General features: G+C 47.0%; 2 protein-coding genes across 2 annotated transcripts in view; one reads left to right on the top strand and one right to left on the bottom strand.

The window, feature by feature from the left end:
* CASR (calcium sensing receptor) overlaps positions 1 to 13,823 on the bottom strand; it is a 123,036-nt gene extending 109,213 nt beyond the window's left edge. Inside the window, exon 1 of the mRNA XM_068266248.1 lies at positions 13,200 to 13,823. The gene's annotated coding sequence lies outside the window, so the exon portion shown is untranslated. The remainder of the gene's footprint in view (positions 1 to 13,199) is intronic.
* The window catches only part of LOC137545292 (zwei Ig domain protein zig-8-like), an 89,838-nt gene that overhangs the window by 4,973 nt on the left and 59,632 nt on the right, over positions 1 to 25,233 (top strand). The window lies entirely within an intron of this gene.

Raw genomic sequence — 25,233 nt, 5'->3', positions numbered from 1 at the left:
ACAAAAAATGCGTGCAGCATGCGTTCCCGGACCGCACAGGTCCGGAACGCATGCAGTGTGAACATCAGACATTGCACTCTATGCAATGTCTGATGTCGTGCGTGTCGGCCACCTGCACGCATTTCCAAAACGCGGCTGGAAATGCGTGCAGTGTGAACGGGGCCTTAAATCCCCCCTAAAGACCAGACCATTTTTCCCTAAATAGGGCACGGCAGTTTTAAGTCCTCGCTGCAGGGCCGCACAACTCAGCACACAATTGATTTCCCCCCTCCCCTTTTCTCCCCACCAACAGAGCTTTCTGTTGGTGGGGTGTGATCGCTCCCCCCAATTTTTTTTTTTTATACAATTTTTTTTATTATTTATTTTTAAATAAATTTACTTTTTTTTTTTTTTTATCCCTCTCCCTCCCTCCCTCCCTCTCTCCCTCCCTCCCTCCCTCCCTCCCTCCTCCGTTAGCTTATCAGCGCGATCGGCTGTTATAGACTTTCAGCCTATCACAGTGGATCGCTTTTCTGCCTGTGGAGGGGACAGCCTTATGACAAGGCTGTTCCCTGTACATCGCTGCCGTAGATCGCAGCGCTGTACCTAATAAATAGATGACGGTTTCGCCGTCTAACAATCTCCTAGCAGCGATCGCCGCTGGGAGACTAATGATGGAGCGGAGCTCCGTCATTCATTTGGAGATGCGCACACATCAGCGCACGCAATCTCCTGCAAATCCCCGCCCCAGGACTTGACGCCAATTGGCGTTAGGTGGTCCTGGGGCTGCCGCTGTGCTCATGTCCGTTGGCGTGAGTCGGTCATTAAGAGGTTAAGATCTGTGGCGGGAGATAGACTGTCATATCCTCAGTCAGACCTCTCTACTTCAATGGTCTTTATTTCTTCTTTAAATATTATTTTTCATGTGGTCTGCGGCAGATAGGTGAGGGAGGAAGTGGGGAATTATAAAACGACTCTTCCTTTAACAAAGGCAGGAGTTACAGATGATGACACGTGGCGGACGCGCAGGAGAATGTGCCACCGCCGCTGTTTACCGTTCATATAGGATGCCTCTCTTTCATCTGAGCTACAAACACGTTCTACAACTTAAGCCCCATCTACACCATACAATTTTTTGTCCGATTTGATTCATTGATTCGATTCGATCCGACAAGTCCGATCGGAATTTGATTCAATTTGCCATTGCAAAAAATGGCAAATTAAATCGAATCAAATCCCCGTTCAGTAACATACAGTCGACTGTTTCCAGAATCCAGCAGCGTACAGTGAACAGGATAGGGTCTGTAAAAAACTCACCATGTCAGCCTGAGTCTATGTAGGTGTTAAGTAATCCAAGGGTATTATCTACTTGCCATGAATACCTCAAAATCCTTGCAAAATCCCTTGTAGTTAATTTATTTGCATGACACTTCTATCTGCAAAAAAATCTCTCTACCGCCTTCTGATTGTATGCTCCTAACATATTGCCAGTCAACAGGAATAGAGTCTGAAGAATGCTTACTGGCTGTTCAAGCGAACTGATTTTATTTTAAATGAGCCAATAGATGGTATTATCCTGCTTAGCTACTAAGAAAAGGAATTACACACAGTGGGCTAGATTCACAAAGCGGTGCTAACCCAGTTAGAGACTTTAGGGGCTCGATTCACCAAGCGGTGCAAAGTGTTAGCACCATGGTGAAAAGGCCCTTATCACGCCTAAAGTCACTTTAGGCATGATAAGAAGAAACTCGCGCGAAGTTACCGCGCGCAAAGTTTTGCGCGTGCAACCGCGCACGCGCGCGCGCAGCGGCCCCCGCTTCGCGCGAAGCTCCCATTAAGCCCTATGGGACTTTGCGCGCGCTCTCACGCGCGTACGCGCGGTAACTTCGCGCGAAGAGCAGGACAAACCGGAGATAACTCAGTGGTGAAAAGGTTATCACGCCTAAAGTCTTTTAGGCGTGATAACTGGGTTATCACCGCTTTGTGAATCGAGCCCTAGGTGTGATAACCATTGCACCACGCTGGTGAAAAGCCAGTTTATGCGTGATAAGTTTAGGCTTGATAAGTTTAGGTGTGATAAGTTTAGGCGTGATAAGTTTAGATAAGTTTAGATCGCGCACAAAGTCCCGCACGCAAAGCAGCGCCATTAAACTCTATGCGAAGTGCACCAGACTTTGCTAGCGTAAAACGTTTGATCAGCTGTGCACTGCGGTGCTAACCAAGTTGGTGCTTAAACTTATCACGCCTAAACTTATCACACCTAAACTTATCACACCTAAACTTATCATGCCTAAACTGAGTTTAGGCGTGATAAAGGGCTTTTCACCAGCTTGCTAACTGTTACCACCGCTTTGTGAATCAGGCCCAAAGTGCTATCACAGGAGTTATCACGCGATCTGTCGGACGCAAAGGTTTTCAAGTGAACAGCGTTACTTCGCGTGATAAGCGAAGGTTTGCGCACGATCACGTGCGCATTTAACGTGAAACCCATGCGTGATCGCACGCAAACCTTCGCTTATCACATGAAGTAATGCTGTTCGCGTGAAAACCTTTGCGCGCGGCAGATCGTGTGATAACTGCTTTGATAGCAGTTATCACGCTTTAGAGAATCGAGCCATAAGTGTTTTTCTCCGTCCCCTTGCTTGTAGAGTTGTCAGACAGGCTGGGGACTGGATTGATTTGTCTGTGATCTGTCCACACAGGAGCAACTTGCTAGCAAGTAAGGTTCAAAGTATGTCAGTCAACTAGCCAAGTACATCTGTAGATAACTTTTCTTCAATAATTGCACCATCACGTCATCAGTACAATCTACTCTCCTCAAAAGCCTCCGAGTTCTGTTTGTGATGTTAACATTTGGTTCCAATCTTTGCTGAACTACGGAAATGGGCCCCACCAGCCAGCCATCGTGCCCCCTGTGTCTCCTCCAAAACAAAAAAAAATTTGAAGCTGGAACTGACATTGGAAATAGACCCTAAGGGTTTGTGACCCTAGGAGGGGAACCGAAACAAAATGTAACTGGGCACCTCTACAACTTGCATTTACATCACTGTACAAGTGCAGTAACTGGCATACATTGTAGTTGCATCACCGGTGAGCTGAATGACGGCAACTAGTCATAGCAACTCAGAGGGAGATGTAAAAGAATCATCCTTACGTGCCCCGTGCACTATAACATTAGTACTATGCAGGGGCGTTCCTTCTATTGGGTGCCAGGGGGCGTGGTGCACCGGATGACTGACAGGGAGGAAGGTGTCACAAAGGCCTCCCACAGAGGCCATGAGTAGCAGTGGGAAGCAGCGCAAGAAGGAGGGGTAGCAGGGACAGCGGCGGGAATGGGGGCCAGGACACCCCCCTCCCTCACCTGGGTCTTCTCCTTCTGCTCTCTCCCCCTCCAGATATGCGGGCAGCAGGCAGTCATGCGTGTCGGGCAGGGAATAAGCTCACCTGACTTCCGCATTCCAAGCACTGGAGTGCAGCGTCACTGCCGCCACAGGTCTCCGCCACCAATGCTGCCCACTGTGCTTCCTGATTAATTGAAGCACAGTGAGCGACACTGAAGGCGGAGACCTATGGCACATGACGTTGACGCAGCGCTTGGCATGCGGAAGTCAGGTGACTTATTCTCTGCCCACACACCACGCCTGTCTGCCGCCCGCATGTCTGGAGGGGGAGAGAGCAGAAGAAGGGGACCAAGTTGAGGGAGAAGGGGAGTTCTGGCCCCCCTCCCTGCTGCTTTCCCCACTGCCCCTCCTTCTTGCGCTACTTCCCCCTCCTGGGACAACTATACTAGCTATACTGTGGGCAACTATACTAGGTATACTGGGGGCAACTATACTAGCTATACTTGGGGCAACTATACTACATACACTGGGGGCAACTATACTAGCTATACTGGGAGCAATTATACTAGGTATACTGGGGGCAACTAACTGGCTATACTGGGGCACTATACTACCTTCACTGGGGTAAACTATACTACCTACACTGGGGGCAACTATACTAGCTATACTGGGGGCAATTATACTAGCTTTACTGGGGGCAACTATACTAGCTATACTTGGGGCAACTATACTACATACACTGGGGGCAACTATACTAGATATACTGGGAGCAATTATACTAGGTATACTGGGGGCAACTAACTGGCTATACTGGGGGCAATTATACTAGCTTTACTGGGGGCAACTATACTAGCTATACTGGGGGCAAATATACTAGCTATACTGGGGGCAACTATACTAGGTATACTCTGGCACTATACTACCTTCACTGGGGAAAAAATATACTACACATACTGGGGGCAACTATACTAGCTATACTCTGGCACTATACTACCTTCACTGGGGAAAAAATATACTACACATACTGGGGGCAACTATGCTAGCTATACTGGGTGCAACCATACTAGGACCACTATACTAGGTATACTGGGGGCAGCTATACTAGCTATACTGGGGGCAACTATGCTAGGACCACTATACTAGGTATACTGGGGCAAATATACTATCTTCACTGGGGCAACTATAGTACCTACACTGAGGGCAACTATACTATACTATACCACCTATACTGGGAGCAAATATACTAGCTACCTTTACTGGGGCAATGATACTACCTATACTGAGGGAAACTATACTAGCTACCTATACTGGGGGCAACTATACTAGCTACCTATACTGGGGGCAACTTGATTACATATACTTCGGCAACTATGCTACTTATACTGGGGCAACTATATTACCTACTAGCTGATTGCCCGGCGTTGCCCGGGTATGTATTTGGTGGGTGTTGGCTCCGCCCACTTTTTCTATCCCTAACACACAATTACTCAATGACTAAGTTTGTGAGCTTTGCGGTCTTTGGTATCAGTAATTTGCATTGAAATGAAAAAATCTGATTGGCTGTATGTGGCCCCGCCCCTTTTCTGAATTTTAACCCCAGTCACCCAATAACCAACTGTACCAGGTTTGAGGCCTGTGCCATTAACAGTGCAAGAATGGCAGCAATTAAATATTCCCCTTGAAAAGCAACAGGTGAAGTTTGATTCACTTTTGTAGGCTTCACTCACTTTTCTAAATAATAATCCCAGTCACCCAGTGACAGTGCTGCTCATCCTAACCCTAACCCTAACACACAATTACTCAGTGACCAAGTTTGTGAGTTTTGAGGTCCTCGGCGTCAATAATTTGTATTTTCCGAGTGAAATGAAACAAATCTTATTGACTGTTTGTGGCTCTGTCCCCTTTTCTGAAATTGAACCCCAGTCACCCAATGACCAACTGTAGCAGGCTTGAGGCGTGTGGCATTAACAGTGCAAGAATGGCAGCTATTTTAATATTCCCCTTGAAAATGAACAGGTGAACTTTGATTGGCATTTTTAGGCTCCACCCACTTCCCTGAATATTAATCCCAGTCACCCAGTAACCAGCTGTGCAAAGTTTGAGAACCCTGCCATTAACAGTGAAGAAGGGCTGCAGTTTACAACTCCCCCCCCCCCCCCAAAAAAAAAAATCTGTATTTTACTCCACCCACTTTTTGTAACCTTGACACACAGTCACTACTCAATGACCAAGTTTGTGAGATTTCAGGTTCCTGGCATCAAAATTGTGCTAATGGAAGCAGTTTATCCAGCAAAGAAATCTGTCTGTTTATGGCTCTGCCCCTTTAGTGAATTTGAACCCCAAACACTTAATGACCGACTGTAGCAGGTTTGAGGCCTCTGCCATTAACAGTGTAAGAATGGCTTCAGTCAGGGGCGTAGCAATAGGGGTTGCAGAGGTTGCCACCGCATCGGGGCCCTTGGGCCAGAGGGGCCCTGAAGGGCCCTCCCTCAACTACAGTATTAGCTCTCTATTGGTCCTGTGTTCATAATAATCACTTCTATAGATACTTTGAATAGTGGTAATTATTAAACTGTTCCCCATCCTCTTCTTACAACTCAAACACTGTAGTTGCCATTGGCAGGTTTAGGTGCGCTTTATCAATTGCTATGTATAGAGTGCTTGGGGGGCCCCATTGCAAAACTTGCATCAGGGCCCACAGCTCCTTAGCTACGCCACTGGCTTCAGTTTCAATATTCCCCTTGAAAATCAAGTGAATTTTGATTGGCTCTTGTAGGCTCCACCTACTTTTCCAAATATTAATCCCAGTCACCCAGTGACCAAGTGTGTCAAGTTTGAGAACCCTGCCATTAGTGTAAGTATGGCTGCAGTTTATATTTTCCCATGTAAAAAGTTAGTTGTTTTTAGCTCCACCCTTTTTTTCTAACCTTGACATACAGTCACTCAATGACCAAGTTTGTGAGCTCTAGTTATCTGGCTTGCAGTCACTGCCATGTATCCACTTTTCTTATTTCTCTCTGCTTCAAACACAATAGGGGTATGATGGCTGAGTGAGTTGTCTGCCCCCTTCCACACTGCGCCCTGAGGCTGGAGCCTCTCTTGCCTCTGCTTCGGCCAAGCCCTGATTCCCAGTCCCCTATTGTGTAAAGTTTGGGAACCCTGCCATGTAAAAAATTAAGTTGTTGGCGCCGCCCACTTTTTCTAACCTTGACATACAGTCACTCAGTTATCAAGTTTACCAGCTTTGGGGTCCTTGGTATCAATACTTTGTATATTCCTATTGAAAAATAAACAAATCTGATTGGCTGTTTGTGGCTCTGCCCCTTTCTGAATTTGAACCCTAATCACCCAGTGACCAACTGTACCAGGTTTGAGGCATCTGCTATTATCAGTATAAGAGAATGGTAGCAGCTTAAATATTCCCTTTGAAAATCAAAAGGTGAATTTTTATTGGCTGTTGTAGGCTCCACCCACATTCCAAAATCTTAATCTCAACCACCCAGTGACCAACTGTGCAAAGTTTGAGATCCCAGCCATTAACGGTGTAAGAATGGCTGCAGTTTATATTTTCCCAGTAAATGTTGTTTTTGGCCCTGCCCACTTTTTGTAACCTGGACACACAGTCACTCAATGACCAAGTTTGTGAGCTTTCACGTTCCTGGCATCAAAAATATGTGAATGGAAACAGTCTATCCACCAAGGAAATCTGATTGGCTGTTTGTGGCTCCGCCCCTTTAGTGAATTTGGACCTCAGTCACCCAATGACCGACTGTAGCAAGTTTGAAGCCTCTGCCATTAACAGTGTAAGAATAGCAGCAATTTGAATATATTCCCTTTGAAAATCAATAGGTGAATTTTGATTGGCTGTTGTAGGCTCCACCCACTTTCTTGAATCTTAATCGCATTCACCCAGTGACCAACTGTGGCAAGTTTGAGAACCCTGCGATTTACAGTCTAAGAATGGCTGCAGCTTACATTTTACCATTTAAAATGAATACCTGAAATTTGATTGGCTGTTTTATGCTCCGCCCACTTTTCCTTGATTTGTAACCTCGGTCACCAAGTGACCAACTGTGCCAAGTGTGGGGACTCTGGCTTGATTACTGTGAGAATGGCAGCCTTTTACATTTTTTCCATTGACATGAATTGGTGAAATCTGATTGGCTGTTTGTAGCTCCGCCCAGGCGTGCAGGGGGGCCGCGAAACCCCCAGAACCTATCATCCCAGGTAGTAAGGGATCTGTGTACCAAGTTTCGTTCAAATCGGTCAAGCCGTTTTCGAGTGATCGCGGCACGCACGCACGCACGCACACACACACACACACACATATTTTTATATATATAGATACTGGGGCACCTATACCTGGCATTACCTGCTGTGGCGCGCTTAGTATACCATACTCCTTTCCTTTTTTTTTGATACCCAGCACCAGGTGTCAAATGCCCTAGATACGCCACTGGTGCTAAGGAGGAGCCTCGTTTCTGTGCTGAGCGTCATGTCCCGAAACCATCTGCTTCGCAGTAACAGGGCTGCAATCATCTCTTAGGCCTGGTGCACACCAAAAACCGCTAGCAGATCCGCAAAATGCTAGCAGATTTTGAAACGCTTTTTCTTCTTTTTCTGCAGCGTTTCACCTAGCGTTTTGCGGTTTTGTGAAGCGTTTTTGGTGTAGTAGATTTCATGTATTGTTACAGTAAAGCTGTTACTGAACAGCTACTGTAACAAAAACCGCCGGCAAACCGCTCTGAACTGCCGTTTTTCAGAGCGGTTTGCGTTTTTCCTATACTTAACATTGAGGCAGAAACGCCTCCGCAATTCAAAATCTGCAGCAGCCCGGGAGTATGCGTTTCTGCAAAACGTGGTGTGCACCAGCCCATTGAAATACATTACCCTAGCGGATCCGCACCCGCAAGCGGATCGCAAACCGCAGCCGAACCGCTCTGGTGTGCACTAGGCCTTGGAGAATAAAAAGAAACCAATTGAAGTTTATTTTCGCTTGGTGAAATATACCTCACATCTTTCTTAGATAAGTAATTTTGACACCTTTAAGACACACCCCTTCCACCCCTCTAACCACACCCCCACCACGCCCCTTGTCACGCATAACTCAAAGAATCCATAAGCATAAGATGTAGATTCATAACTAAAACCACACTGGTCCTTTCCATTATCATTAGTTTTCCTTCAAATTAACATTTCAACAGAAAAAGACGATTAGAAAGATGGGAATAAAGTTTAGAGTGAGTTAAACACATTTTTCTGTAGAGAAATGCCTAGATTTTCATAGATCTGTACATCAGTCCTGAAAGAGGGACAAATGAGGGAGAAGGGGGGAGGGAGGGATTTGGGACGCTGGAGCTAAGCTGCTATGGGGAGAGATGCATTTGGGCTCAGCGTCAGCCACAGACAACAGACAGAAAGAAGCAGGGATCGATGGAACAAGCAACTTTTTATTGACTAATTAAATACACGTAGAGCTCTTTTCCATTGTCAGCCTTTTGCAGTGGTGTAGTTAAAGGAATGATCCGCGAAGAAATAAAAAAAAAGTTCCACTTACCTGGGGCTTCCTCCAGCCCGGGACAGCGGTCCTGTGCCCCCGCTACAGCTCCCGTGGCTCCCGGTCCTCTTCGCCGGCGGAGCCAACCTCGCCAGGTCGGGCTCCGGGTCGGCCTCTTCTGCGTTCCACCGCGGGGGTCACGTGGTCCGGCCGACGTCATCTGGACGCTACTGCGCAGGCGCAGAGCTACTGGGCCTGCGCAGTAGAGTCCAGATGACGTCGGCAGGACCACGTGACCCGCACCGTGGAGCGCAGAAGAGGCCGACCCGGAACCCGACCAGGCTCCGCCGGCGAAGAGGACCGGGAGCCACCAGAGCTGCGGCGGGGGCACAGGACGGCTGCCCCGGGCTGGAGGAGGCCCCAGGTAAGTGGAACTTTTTTTTTTATTTCTCCGCAGATCATTCCTTTAAGGAGCTATGGGCCCCGGTGCAAGTTTTACATTGGGCCCCCCAAGCACTTTATACATAACAATTGATACGGCGCACCAAAACCTGCCAAGAATTTCCACAATGTCAGAGGTGCAAGGAGGGGATGGGAAACAGTTTATTAATGATTACTACTATTTCAAGCATCTATAGAAATGATTATTACCAGTACAGGACCAATAGAGAGCTAATACTGTGTTTGAGGGAGGGCCCCCTGGGGCCCCCTATTGCTACCCCACTGGTCTTTTGCGATCCCATTCCGATCACTTGCGGATTGCAGAACGCGAGGTACATTGACACTAATGTAATCCGCGGGGAACGGTTCCTTTAGTGCGCTGCAATTTTTTCCCGGTCCCAATCAACGTCCTGCTGCATTTTTCGCAAACGGGGAACAGAGGCGCCAGCAGGGTAAAAGTGGATAAAACCTTTAAAATTTGCTGGGAGGAAGCGGTGGACTTACCTCCATAATGCAGACACGAAAGACTGTCTGTATGATAGTAGTCACATTTATTATTTAGTACCCCAAAAGTGCAACGCGTTTCGCAGGCCACGCCCGCTTCATCAGGCAATAAACATGGGGATAAACACAATTTCAGCAGTAGCAGGTGTAGCGCCTCAGTCTGCATCTTTCGCATGATTGCGCTCCTATACTTTGAATAACAGTGCAGGAAAATCGCATTTCAATTATGCCGCTATGCATATTTATCCACGATTCAACAATTCAATCTATTTTCCTACTCATTTTTTTTTCGCCTGGCCTAAATCACAAATGCATCGCAATTGCGCTATACACTTATATACTTGCAGCAGAACTGCACTAGAGGAAACTTACAAAGAAAGGCGATTGTATTGGAGTGCGTTTGACATCATTTTTCTTAGACCATACGTTTTTAAAAACTTTCATGAAAGTTAAAGTTTCCTGAAATCACACATCTGATGCCGTTAGCCAATAAAAAGCATCACCTGCTATAGCTACCCCCCTGCAGAGGACCGTGTATTTCCCTGGGCCACGGGTGGGCGATTTCAGACCCCGGTATCCCCCCGCCCCCCTCGCCTATGCCCCGGAGCATGGAGTAGTGAGAGCACATGGCTTCAGGCAGGTCATTCCAAGATCACCAATGTGGAAAAGCGGCAATCCTTGATTTCTATAACATTCCCCGGATGCAATGAAAACACTCATATTTATTATTGCGGATCAATTCACCTTCTATCCATCCCCCTGGAGTTTTAGTTGAATAAATACAGTATAAACTGCCATAGAGAGGATCCAAACCATATATCTTGCTTAATGTTTCTGAGATGGATAATTACTAGCAAGACAGATTATCACACAGAAGGAATTATGGGAAATATGATGGATTATGATACACTGAGCAGTGCCTGTTTAGTTCAGTATATTCTCTATTGAAGTTTGAATTGTTTTCTGTTTAGTTCTATGTTCAGACATACAGAAAGAAGATACACTCAGTTGCATAACTAGGGAACTTGGGGCCCTGGTGCGAGTTTTACATGAGGCCCCAAGCACTATATTAACATGAGCCCCAAAACTTATCAAGGACAGCGCAGTGTCAGAGAGGTATGTTTTGAGTAAGAAAGGATTACTACTATGCAATGCACATATAGAGGTGTTCATTACCAGCACAGTGACAGCACCAATGAAAAGCTAATAAAATAGATGAAGTAGGGCCCCTAGGGGGCCCCTGTGGTCCAGGGGGTCGGTGCAGACGCAAGCTCTGCATCCCCTATTACTACGCCACTGCGTATGCTGGAACAGCACAGACAAGCAGCAGCAGCTGTGGGGGCACTACAGCATACCTAATCCCATCTGTATCTTGGGGTACAGTGGCGTAGCTAAGGAGCTGTGGGCCCCGATGCAAGTTTTACATGGGGCCCCCTCCCCAAGCACTCTATACATAACAATTGATACGGCGCACCAAAACCTGCCAATGGCCACTGCAGTGTCAGAGGTGCCAGAAGGGGATGGAGAACAGCTTGTTATTATGATTACCACTATTCAATGTATCTATAGAAGTGATTATTATGAGCACAGGACCAATAGAGTGCTAATAGTGTAGTTGAGGGAGGGCCCCTCTGGCCCAAGGGCCCCGATGCTGTCACTACCTCTGCACCCCCTATTGCTATGCCCCTGTTTGGGGTCATGTAATGGGGGAAGGGGTGCTGAGATTTGGAGCTTGACTGGGGTTTTGTCCACTATCTTTGCACTTTTTGCAACAAAAGAGAAACTGTACAACAAAACTGTGTCTATACTATAGATCAGCTATCAGCATGACTACAAGTCCCAGCATGCACCAACAGCCATGCTCGCATTTGTAGTGTGACTGGAATTTAGTGACTACTATCCCTGCACTATAGAGTACTAAAAGTGTGTCTGTATGTCTCCCATCACAGCAGTAGGACTACCAGTCCCAGCATGCACCACCAACACCCCCCATTGGTCATGATATGATCCTTTGGGGTCATGCTGACTCGCGTATTTTCATGACAGATGTATTACATACTTTACAGACTGTTTTGTAATAGTCTTGTCTCAGGACTCCTGTTGCAGTGGTAGAACCACAGGTCCCAGCATGGCATCAGAGTCTGCTGTGACTGGCTGGGGGCATGCTGAGGTTTCTGCACGTGATTTTTTGCGGACAGTATGCGCTTTTGTCTGCGATGAAACGCATGAATTTTCTTACAGTAGCTGAATGGTTGTTAATGCAAAAAGCTTGCACGATGTGCGAAATTATGCTGCAGGTTGTACATTGTTTCCCCACGTGCGATAAAAACAATGCGAACGAGCTCATTGAATGACACTGGTTGTAAGTTCCAATGAGGATTCGCATGCGGGACCTTCCCTTAGCTTTGTTCTTCCACTAACAATCTGCTGCTTAAATCTTACACCTATCCTAATGGTAGGACTACAGGTCCTAGCATAACCCAACTCCTGGTATATTGCTTTGGGACTGGGGAAGGTGGGGGTGGGGTGGGGGGGGAGCATGATTAGACATGTAGTTGTCGAATCATGTAATTAATGTTGATCTGTTATACTATAGCCTGGTACACACTTTAAATTATGATTGGCCAACCACTGACCTATTTTACCACCTATGTGTTCTATGAAGGTTTACCTACACAATCTGCTCATAGTATTCAATATCTGTTGACCCTCATACAGCAAAGAGGTGATAAAATTGGTCAGTGATCGGCCAATCCTTATTGGAAGTGTGTTCCGGGCTTAAGGGTGCATACACACATCTCAATTTGATTGGCAAGTAATTGGCCAATTTTACCACCAGCATGTAATGTGAGGGTCCACAGATTTTGAATACTAAGTATGTGTGTGTGTAGGTGAGCTCTCATATACTACATAGAAGTGGCAAAATTGACCAATCAAAATTGTATGTGTGTATGCACCCTAAGCCTGCCGAGACATAGTACTACAATAATCTCAAGCTCTGGCTTTCCTGTCCAAGTGGTATAACTACAAGTCCCAGCAGGCCGAGCCAGCATACCAGTAGTCATGGTATATTGCACTGAGGGGCATGCTGAGGCTTTTAGTCCCCCTGGAAATCTATTACACTAAAGCCCTCTCAGAAACTGTACAATAATGCTTCTGTCACAATGGTGCAACTACAAGTCCCAGCATGCCCCGCCTTCTCCCTAGCTGTCATGATATACCGATATACTCTGGTGAGGGGTGGGGGTAATGCACTAAAATATACCACAAACCATACAGTGCTAGTCTTGAGGTCTTGCCTCCAGCCACAGGGGTAACTACAAGTCCCAGCATGCACCTCTTGGTCTTTGCCATGCTGGGATATGTGGTTCACCACTCTCAGGTACAGAAGTCAAGAAGACGGTTATAAGAATGATACAATTAAATTCCACACTCACCTGGAGAGGAAACGAGTTCTCCTCCACCAAAATCTCCTCTTGTCCAAAGTTTTGGGGTCTCCAGTTGATGAAAAACCACAGGTGCCCCCCCAACCCAAAGAGATTGACTTCAGCCCCCCTTATCTTTGTCTAGAGGAGAAGACTGTGCGCTCCCTCCCTGTGGAGGACTAGTGAGTGACCCTCTGACCACTAATACAGGGCTGGACTCTGCAGATCATGACTCTATATCCTGATCTCTGTCCACCCAACCAGAGGGGGACCCCTAAACAGCACAGGACCACCGCAAGCTCCACAGCAGCCTCCCCCATGCAGCCTGCACTGCTGAGATCTAATAAGAGAGGAGAGAGGGTCCCCAGCTTTCCCCTGCACAGCTGACAGCACAGTCCAGCCGCACAATGAAAGCAGAGAGCATTTCACCTACTGAACAAGTCAGCTCAGACAGTCAGCCCCCTCTACAGAGAGAGCGCTGGGCTGCTGCTACTTAACAATGCCACTGACAAGCCTGCTCTGGGTAAACACATGTCAGCACACCTGGGATCTGCTATTGATTATTGCACTTACTTAGGGATGTCGTGTGCATTACCAGAAAGATTAATATGCCCTATAGATCTGTGCAGAAAGATTAATATGTCCTATAGATCTGTGCGCAGAAGCTGAGCAAGCATCTGTACAGAGCCAGAGGACCAAGACTGGCCGGACGGTGGCCTGGCGGTCCCTGTTTCTCCTCTCCCCTGGAAAATAAGGGACAAAACGCACTTCAGTGCATCCGAAACGCACTTCTGCGCATGCGAAACGCACCGTCATGTAAGAAAAATGCACCTAGCGCTGCAAAATAAGGACAATGGGCTCTATAGAGGTAGCAGAAGGCAGAGATACCCCTAAACCTGCTCAGGAGTTTGTCCTGAGGGAGTAGACGTCACATGGGCTCAGGACACCTGAAGGGGGGGAGTTGCCATATACCATGTGCAAATCACACACCTGATGACCGTGCCCAGATCAGCACTGCACCCAGGAGTCACCTGACAGCTGTGACACTACTGACCTTATCACCGCTCTGTGACTGCTATTCCTGGACATGTACACTACTACTACCCCTATCATCACCCTCTCATATACCACTGCTGCTATACACACTACTACCTCTATTATCACCACCCGATATACCACTGCTGCTATACTACTACTCCTATCATCATCCACTCATTACTATTCCACTACTGCCCTTATCACCGCTCTGTCACTGCTATTCCAGGACAATTACAATACTACTACCCCTATCATCTACACCTCATATGTCACTGCTGCTAAACTACTACCCCTATCATCACCACCTGATATACCACTGCTGCTATACTACTACTCCTATCATCATCCACTCCTTACTATTCCACTACCGCCCCTATCACCGCTCTGTCACTGCTATTCCTGGACATGTACACTACTACCCCTATCATTACTCTCTCATTTACCACTGCTGCTATACTACTACTCCTATCATCATCCACTCCTTACTATTCCACTACCGCCCCTATCACCGCTCTGTCACTGCTATTCCTGGACATGTACACTACTACCCCTATCATCACCCTCTCATATACCACTGCTGCTATACTACTGCTCCTATCATCATCCACTCCTTACTATTCCACTACTGACCTTATCACCGCTCTGTCACTGCTATTCCAGGACAATTACAATACTACTACCCCTATCATCACCCTCTCTCATATACCACTGCTGCTATACTACTACTCCTATCATCATCCACTCCTTACTATTCCACTACCGCCCCTATCACCGCTCTGTCACTGCTATTCCTGGACATGTACACTACTACCCCTATCATCACCCTCTCTCATATACCACTGCTGCTATACTACTACTCCTATCATCATCCACTCCTTACTATTCCACTACCGCCCCTATCACCGCTCTGTCACTGCCATTCCTGGACATGTACACTACTACCCCTATCATCACCCTCTCATATACCACTGCTGCTATACTACTACTCCTATCATCATCCACTCCTTACTATTCCACTACCGCCCCTATCACCGCTCTGTCACTGCCATTCCTGGACATGTACACTACTACCCCTATCATCACCCTCTCATATACCACTGCTGCTATACTACTACTCCTATCATCATCCACTCCTTACTGTTCCACTACCGCCCCTATCACCGCTCTGTCACTGCCATTCCTGGACATGTACACTACTACCCCTATCATCACCCTCTCATATACCACTGCTGCTACACTACTACCCCTATCATCACCCTCTCATATACCACTGCTGCTACACTACTACCCCTATCATCACCCTCTCATATACCACTGCTGCTATACTACTGCTCCTATCATCATCCACTCCTTACTATTCCACTACTGACCTTATCACCGCTCTGTCACTGCTATTCCAGGACAATTACAATACTACTACCCCTATTATCTCCACCTCATATACCACTGCTCTTACACTACTACCAATATAATCTCCATCTCATATACCACTGCTACTACACGTCGCCTATCATCATCCACTATCCCTCTACTACTCCCATCACTGCTATTCCAGGACAATTACACTACTACCCCTATCATTACCACAGACTCTTTGAAATAATGAATCTCTAGTTTTCAAAATGGTGACACGTATGGCTTTTATCGAATGTTCTGAATTCTGATGCTCCAGGGGCTTTGCAAAGCACAAATAAAACTATTACATTTGGTGAGAAAAATGGGCCTTGAAAAAGCCATTGGTGCTACTTGTGGTTTACAGTCTGGTGTGTGCCCGAAAGCTATCTGATTATGTACATAGGGTATCATTTTTTTTAGCGAATCAAAAGCAATACAATTGTTATTTTCCTATAATTTGTACCAAAATACTTGTAAAAAAAAAAGGGGGACTTAGCTTTGTAAATATGTATGCCATGAGGGTGTATTATTGTTATTTTGCAAATAAGGACTTTTTGATTATTGATAGAGTACAATAAGAAAACCAAAAACACAGAATTGGAAAAATACACCTTTATTCCAAATAAGATATTGTCCTCATACTTTGCACTAGGAAAATAATTGGAATGTTGTGATAACCAGGACAAATGGGTAAATAAAATGGTTGTGTTTTATCTACAGTAGCACATTTTATCTTAAAATTATAATGGCTGGAAAGTGAAAACTAAGCGAGAATGAATTTTTAAATGTTGTTTTCTTCTTATTCCCTTTAAAATGCATAAAAAATAAAATAATTCTTAGCAAAAAGTACCACCCAAAGAAAACGTAATTTGTGTAAAAAAAAATAATATTGATTATTTAGGTGTAATAAGTAATGACAAAGTAATTGCCGAATGAATGGAAGCAGCGCTGAAATGTGAAAATTTATTTTAATGGAAAAAAAACCTTAGTGGTGAAGTGGTTAAAAAGGAACTGCAGTGAGAATAAAGTAATTAATAAAGTGACTTATTATCATTTAATATTAACTTATATTTGTTCAGTGTTTGCTCATTGTAAAATCTTTCCTCACCCCGATTTACATTCAGACATTTATCAAGGGTGCAGCTCTGCTGAATGTTTAACTGAGAGTTCCAAAGCCAATATAAAATATACCTGGTCTCCCAGAATGCTCTGGGGAGTGAATTCCGCATAGCTAAACAGCCTAGGCTAAACATCACTGGGAGGGCGGGGCTACATATCAATATACAGCAATATAGAAACACTGGATGTGTTTCTGATGCTGAAACCAGTAAAAGTGGGAATCCTGCATAATTTACTGCATTCTGCTATATGTCACTACAGGGCCTCTTTACTGCATTCTACTATATGTCACTATAGGGCCTCTTTACTGCATTCTACTATATGTCACTATAGGGCCTCTTTACTGCATTCTACTATATGTCACTACAGGGCCTCTTTACTGCATTCTACTATATGTCACTACAGGGCCTCTTTACTGTATTCTGCTATATGTCACTACAGGGCCTCTTTACTGCATTCTACTATATGTCACGTCTAGAGGGCCTCTTTACTGCATTCTACTATATGTCGCTACAGGGCCTCTTTACTGCATTCTACTATATGTCACTACAGGGCCTCTTTACTGCATTCTGCTGTATGTCACTATAGGGCCTCTTTACTACATTCTACTATATGTCACTAGAGGGCCTCTTTACTGCATTCTATTATATGCCACTACAGGGCCTCTTTACTACATTCTACTATATGTCACTAGAGGGCCTCTTTACTGCATTCTACTATATGTCGCTACAGGGCCTCTTTACTGCATTCTACTATATGTCACTACAGGGCCTCTTTACTGCATTCTACTATATGTCACTACAGGGCCTTTTTACTGCATTCTACTATGTGTCACTACAGGGCCTCTTTACTGCACTCTACTATATGTCACTACAGGGCCTCTTTACTGCATTCTGCTATATGTCACTACAGGGCCTCTTTACTGAATTCTGCTATATGTCACTAGAGGGCCTCTTTACTGCATTCTACTATATGTCGCTACAGGGCCTCTTTACTGCATTCTACTATATGTCACTACAGGGCCTCTTTACTGCATTCTACTATATGTCACTACAGGGCCTCTTTACTGCATTCTGCTATATGTCACTACAGGGCCTCTTTACTGCATTCTGCTATATGTCACTACAGGGCCTCTTTACTACATTCTACTATATGTCACTAGAGGGCCTTTTTACTGCATTCTACTATATGTCGCTACAGGGCCTCTTTACTGCATTCTACTATATGTCACTACAGGGCCTTTTTACTGCATTCTACTATATGTCACTACAGGGCCTCTTTACTGCATTCTGCTATATGTCACTACAGGGCCTCTTTACTGCATTCTACTATATGTCACTACACTTACTAAAACTATACCTAACCCTACTCTCACACAGAACCCTCCCTGTACCTATCCCTAACCCCTACACGCACCTGGTGGTGTCTAAACCTAAGACCCGCCCTGATGGTGCCTAAACCTAAGACCCCCTGGTGGTGCCTAAACCTAAGACCCCCCTGGTGGTGCCTAAACCTAAGACCCCCCTGGTGGTGCCTAAACCTAAGACCCCCCTGGTGGTGCCTAAACCTAAGACCCCCCTGGTGGTGCCTAAACCTAAGACCCCCTGGTGGTGCCTAAACCTAAGACCCCCCTGGTGGTGCCTAAACCTAAGACCCCCCTGGTGGTGCCTAAACCTTAGACCCCCCTGGTGGTGCATAACCCTAAGACCCCCCTGGTGGTGCATAACCCTAAGACCCCCCTGGTGGTGCATAACCCTAAGACCCCCCTGGTGGTGCATAAACCTAAGACCCCCCTGGTAGTGCCTAAACCTAAGACCCCTCTAATGGTGCCTAAACCTAAGACTCCCCTGCTGGTGCCTAACCCTAACCACCCCCCTTAGTGTTTGCTTTATTTTGTGAATAATAATGTTTTACAAACAGTAAGGGATAAAACTTTAAATAATGTTTTAGTTAAATAGGATAAATATGTTTAGTATTTTTATAAACGTTATTTGTCGCGGGTGCATTTTCTAAATGTAAATCATCACAAGCACAGTTATAAAACATTAAAAAGCTCCGGGCGCCGTTTGTAAAACGTTAATTATCTCCGGCGCCCTTTTTTCCTGCTCGGCGCCCATTAAACGTTATTTATTATGAGAGTGAATGGCGGCCCCCTTTTTGTCCACTAGCTGCCTGCGCAGCCTCTGGGCCTCTGTGGGATTTGTTTGTATTTTTTGTTTGAGTAGCCTTCATTTTTCAAGTTCTTGAATCTGTCCTCCAACTCAACGAGAGAGAAAACTGGTTGTCCGAATGAGTTGAAATACTTTATTATAATACATGAAGAACACATTTCATGGTCCAGTGTCACAGGATGCAGGTGACATGGAGGTCTTCTGTCCTGCGCTAAAAATAAAAGTTGCCAGAATGTGGAGATCAGATCAGATATCCTGCTGGTCCAGGCAATGTTACTGTTCTGGCAAAACGCAGCGCTAACTGAAGGCAGAGCATGTCCTGATATACTCTGTGCTGCTGGAGGACTCTGCCCCCCCTATCTAACTCTCCTCTCCTCCTGATATACTCTGTGCTAATGGAGGACTCTGCTCCTCCTTCTACCTCACCTCTCCTGATATACTCTGTGCTGCTGGAGGACTCTGCTCCTCCCCCTCTAGCTCTCCTGATATACTCTGTGCTGCTGGAGGACTCTGCTCCTTCCTCCATCTAACTCTCCTCTCCTGATATACTATGTAGGGATGGTCGGAATGCCAATTTCCGATTCCACGGTAAATCTGCATTCCGTCATGTACCGATTACCGATTCCGCTACCAATTTCCGCATTCCAATGCGGAATTTCCGCCGGAAATCACGAAAATTCCGCCCGACTTTAACATCGATTTTCTCAAAAACTATAAGGTCTTTTTGAAAACGTTTTTTTGCATCTTGTTCAGAAGATTCTGTTTAATAAACCCTGAAATTTGGTGTTTCTAGGACTTACGGGGGCTTTGCTATTAACCGCTAAAGTCAGCGGATTTTTACTGTAATGTACAATGCAGGAAATGGGCAGATGCAGATTTTCTGCATTTACATTACAGTAAAAATCTGCCGACTTTAGCGGTTAATAGCAAAGACCCCGTAAGTCCTAGAAACACCAAATTTCAGGGTTTATTAAACAGAATCTTCTGAACAAGATGCAAAAAATGTTTTCAAAAAGACCCTACAGTTTTTGAGAAAATTGATGTTAAACACGGGTGGAATTTCTGCGATTTCTGGAAATCCACCTACGGCGCTTACATTACCGATTTCCGCATTCTGATGCGGAAATGCAATTTCCGATCGGAATTTCCGAATGAGCATCCCTAATACTATGCGCTGCTGGAGGACTCTGCTCCTCCCTCTACCTCACCTCTCCTGATATACTCTGTGCTGCTGGAGGACTCTGCTCCTCCCCCTCTAGCTCTCCTGATATACTCTGTGCTGCTGGAGGACTCTGCTCCTCCCCCTCTAGCTCTCCTGATATACTCTGTGCTGCTGGAGGACTCTGCTCCTTCCTCTATCTAACTCTCCTCTCCTGATATACTCTGTGCTGCTGGAGGACTCGGCTCCTCCCCCTCTAGCTCTCCTGATATACTCTGTGCTGCTGGAGGACTCTGCTCCTTCGTCTATCTAACTCTCCTCTCCTGATATACTCTATGCTGCTGGAGGACTCTGCTCCTCCCTCTACCTCACCTCTCCTGATATACTCTGTGCTGCTGGAGGACTCTGCTCCTCCCCCTCTAGCTCTCCTGATATACTCTGTGCTGCTGGAGGACTCTGCTCCTTCCTCTATCTAACTCTCCTCTCCTGATATGCTCTGTGGTGCTGGAGGACTCTGCTCCTCCCTCTAACTCTCCTCTCCTGATATACTCTGTGCTGCTGGAGGACTCTGCTCCTTCCTCTATCTAACTCTCCTCTCCTGATATACTCTGTGGTGCTGGAGGACTCTGCTCCTCCCTCTAACTCTCCTCTCCTGATATACTCTGTGCTGCTGGAGGACTCTGCTCCTTCCTCTATCTAACTCTCCTCTCCTGATATACTCTGTGCTGCTGGAGGACTCTGCTCCTTCCTCTATCTAACTCTCCTCTCCTGATATACTCCGTGCTGCTGGAGGACTCTGCTCCTTCCTCTATCTAACTCTCCTCTCCTGATACACTCTGTGCTGCTGCAGGACTCTGCTCCTCCCTCTAACTCTCCACTCCTGATATACTCTGTGCTGCTGGAGGACTCTGCTCCTCCCTCTAACTCTCCTCTCCTGATATACTCTGTGCTGCTGGAGGACTCTGCTCCTTCCTCTATCTAACTCTCCTCTCCTGATATACTCTGTGCTGCTGGAGGACTCTGCTCCTTCCTCTATCTAACTCTCCTCTCCTGATATACTCTGTGCTGCTGGAGGACTCTGCTCCTCCCTCTACCTCACCTCTCCTGATATACTCTGTGCTGCTGGAGGACTCTGCTCCTCCCTCTACCTCACCTCTCCTGATATACTCTGTACTGCTGGAGGACTCTGCTCCTCCCCCTCTAGCTCTCCTGATATACTCTGTGCTGCTGGTGGACTCTGCTCCTTCCTCTATCTAACTCTCCTCTCCTGATATACTCTGTGCTGCTGGAGGACTCTGCTCCTTCCTCTAACTCTCCTCTCCTGATATACTCTGTGCTGCTGGAGGACTCTGCTCCTTCCTCTAACTCTCCTCCCCTGATGTACTCTGTGCTGCTGGAGGACTCTGCTCCTTCCTCTAACTCTCCTCTCCTGCTATACTCTGTGCTGCTGGAGGACTCTGCTCCTTCCTCTAACTCTCCTCTTCTTATATACTCTGTGCTGCTGGAGGACTTTGCTCCTTCCTCTAACCCTCCTCTCCTGATATACTCTGTGCTGCTGGAGGACTCTGCTCCTTTCTCTAACTCCCCTCTCCTGATATACTCTGTGCTGCTGGAGAACTCTGCTCCTTCCTCTATCTAACTCTCCTCTCCTGATATACTCTGTGCTGCTGGAGGACTCTGCTCCTTCCTCTAACTCTCCTCTCCTGATATACTCTGTGCTGCTGGATGACTCTGCTCCTCCATCTAAGTCTCCTCTCCTGATATACTCTGTGCTACTGGAGGACTCTGCTCCTTCCTCTCCTCTCCTGATATACTCTGTGCTGCTGGAGGACTCTGCTCCTTCCTCTCCTCTCCTGATATACTCTATGCTGCTGGAGGAATCTGCCCCTTCCTCTAACTCTCCTCTCCTGATATACTCTGTGCTGCTGGAGGACTCTGCTCCTTCCTCTAACTCTCCTCTCCTGATATACTCTGTGCTGCTGGAGGACTCTGCTCCTTCCTCTAACTCTCCTCTCCTGATATACTCTATGCTGCTGGAGGACTTTGCTCCTTCCTCTAACTCTCCTCTCCTGATATACTCTGTGCTGCTGGAAGACTCTGCTCCTCCCCCTCTAGCTCTCCTGATATACTCTGTGCTGCTGGAGGACTCTGCTCCTTCGTCTATCTAACTCTCCTCTCCTGATATACTCTATGCTGCTGGAGGACTCTGCTCCTCCCTCTACCTCACCTCTCCTGATATACTCTGTGCTGCTGGAGGACTCTGCTCCTCCCCCTCTAGCTCTCCTGATATACTCTGTGCTGCTGGAGGACTCTGCTCCTTCCTCTATCTAACTCTCCTCTCCTGATATGCTCTGTGGTGCTGGAGGACTCTGCTCCTCCCTCTAACTCTCCTCTCCTGATATACTCTGTGCTGCTGGAGGACTCTGCTCCTTCCTCTATCTAACTCTCCTCTCCTGATATACTCTGTGCTGCTGGAGGACTCTGCTCCTTCCTCTATCTAACTCTCCTCTCCTGATATACTCCGTGCTGCTGGAGGACTCTGCTCCTTCCTCTATCTAACTCTCCTCTCCTGATACACTCTGTGCTGCTGCAGGACTCTGCTCCTCCCTCTAACTCTCCACTCCTGATATACTCTGTGCTGCTGGAGGACTCTGCTCCTCCCTCTAACTCTCCTCTCCTGATATACTCTGTGCTGCTGGAGGACTCTGCTCCTTCCTCTATCTAACTCTCCTCTCCTGATATACTCTGTGCTGCTGGAGGACTCTGCTCCTTCCTCTATCTAACTCTCCTCTCCTGATATACTCTGTGCTGCTGGAGGACTCTGCTCCTCCCTCTACCTCACCTCTCCTGATATACTCTGTGCTGCTGGAGGACTCTGCTCCTCCCTCTACCTCACCTCTCCTGATATACTCTGTACTGCTGGAGGACTCTGCTCCTCCCCCTCTAGCTCTCCTGATATACTCTGTGCTGCTGGTGGACTCTGCTCCTTCCTCTATCTAACTCTCCTCTCCTGATATACTCTGTGCTGCTGGAGGACTCTGCTCCTTCCTCTAACTCTCCTCTCCTGATATACTCTGTGCTGCTGGAGGACTCTGCTCCTTCCTCTAACTCTCCTCCCCTGATGTACTCTGTGCTGCTGGAGGACTCTGCTCCTTCCTCTAACTCTCCTCTCCTGCTATACTCTGTGCTGCTGGAGGACTCTGCTCCTTCCTCTAACTCTCCTCTTCTTATATACTCTGTGCTGCTGGAGGACTTTGCTCCTTCCTCTAACCCTCCTCTCCTGATATACTCTGTGCTGCTGGAGGACTCTGCTCCTTCCTCTAACTCCCCTCTCCTGATATACTCTGTGCTGCTGGAGAACTCTGCTCCTTCCTCTATCTAACTCTCCTCTCCTGATATACTCTGTGCTGCTGGAGGACTCTGCTCCTTCCTCTAACTCTCCTCTCCTGATATACTCTGTGCTGCTGGATGACTCTGCTCCTCCATCTAAGTCTCCTCTCCTGATATACTCTGTGCTACTGGAGGACTCTGCTCCTTCCTCTCCTCTCCTGATATACTCTGTGCTGCTGGAGGACTCTGCTCCTTCCTCTCCTCTCCTGATATACTCTATGCTGCTGGAGGACTCTGCCCCTTCCTCTAACTCTCCTCTCCTGATATACTCTGTGCTGCTGGAGGACTCTGCTCCTTCCTCTAACTCTCCTCTCCTGATATACTCTGTGCTGCTGGAGGACTCTGCTCCTTCCTCTAACTCTCCTCTCCTGATATACTCTATGCTGCTGGAGGACTTTGCTCCTTCCTCTAACTCTCCTCTCCTGATATACTCTGTGCTGCTGGAGGACTCTGCCCCTTCCTCTAACTCTCCTCTCCTGATATACTCTGTGCTGCTGGAGGACTTTGCTCCTTCCTCTAACTCTCCTCTCCTGATATACTCTGTGCTGCTGGAGGACTCTGCCCCTTCCTCTAACTCTCCTCTCCTGATATACTCTGTGCTGCTGGATGACTCTGCTCCTCCATCTAAGTCTCCTCTCCTGATATACTATGTGCTACTGGAGGATTCTGCTCCTTCCTCTCCTCTCCTGATATACTCTGTGCTGCTGGAGGACTCTGCTCCTTCCTCTCCTCTCCTGATATACTCTATGCTGCTGGAGGACTCTGCCCCTTCCTCTAACTCTCCTCTCCTGATATACTCTGTGCTGCTGGAGGACTCTGCTCCTTCCTCTATCTAACTCTCCTCTCCTGATATACTCTGTGCTGCTGGAGGGCTCTGCTCCTCCCTCTATTTAACTCTCCTCTCCTGATATACTCTGTGCTGCTGGAGGACTCTGCTCCTCCCTCTATTTAACTCCCCTCTCCTGATATGCTCTGTGGTGCTGGAGGGCTCAGCTCCTCCCTCTATCTAACTCTCCTCTCCTGATATACTCTGTGCTGCTGGAGGACTCTGCTCCTCTCCCTATCTAACTCTCCTCCCCTGATATACTCTGTGTTACTGGAGGACTCTGCTCCTTCATCTATCTAACTCTCCTCTCCTGATATACTCTGTGCTGCTGGAGGAGTCTGCTCCTTCCTCTGTCTAACTATCCTCCCCTGATATACTCTGTGCTGCTGGAGGACTCTGCTCCTTCCTCTATCTAACTATCCTCTCCTGATATACTCTGTGCTGCTGGAGGACTCTGCTCCTTCCTCTATCTAACTCTCCTCTCCTGATATACTCTGTGCTGCTGGAGGACTCTGCTCCTTCCTCTATCTAACTCTCCTCTCCTGATATACTCTGTGCTGCTGGAGGACTCTGCTCCTTCCTCTAACCCTCTTCTCCTGATATACTCTGTGCTGCTGGAGGACTCTGCTTCTCTCTCTAACTCTCCTCTCCTGATATACTCTGTGCTGCTGGAGGACTCTGCTCCTTCCTCTAACTCTCCTCTCCTGATATACTCTGTGCTGCTGGAGGACTCTGCTTCTTCCTCTATCTAACTCTCCTCTCCTGATATACTATGTCCTACTGGAGGACTCTGCTCCTTCCTCTCCTCTCCTGATATACTCTGTGCTGCTGGAGGACTCTGCTCCTTCCTCTCCTCTCCTGATATACTCTATGCTGCTGGAGGACTCTGCCCCTTCCTCTAACTCTCCTCTCCTGATATACTCTGTGCTGCTGGAGGACTCTGCCCCT

Source organism: Hyperolius riggenbachi, chromosome 2 (genome assembly GCF_040937935.1).
Source record: "Hyperolius riggenbachi isolate aHypRig1 chromosome 2, aHypRig1.pri, whole genome shotgun sequence".
NCBI lineage: Eukaryota > Metazoa > Chordata > Amphibia > Anura > Hyperoliidae > Hyperolius > Hyperolius riggenbachi.
The sequence above is the reverse complement of the archived record's forward strand: the minus strand, read 5'-3'. Positions and strand labels throughout refer to the sequence as shown.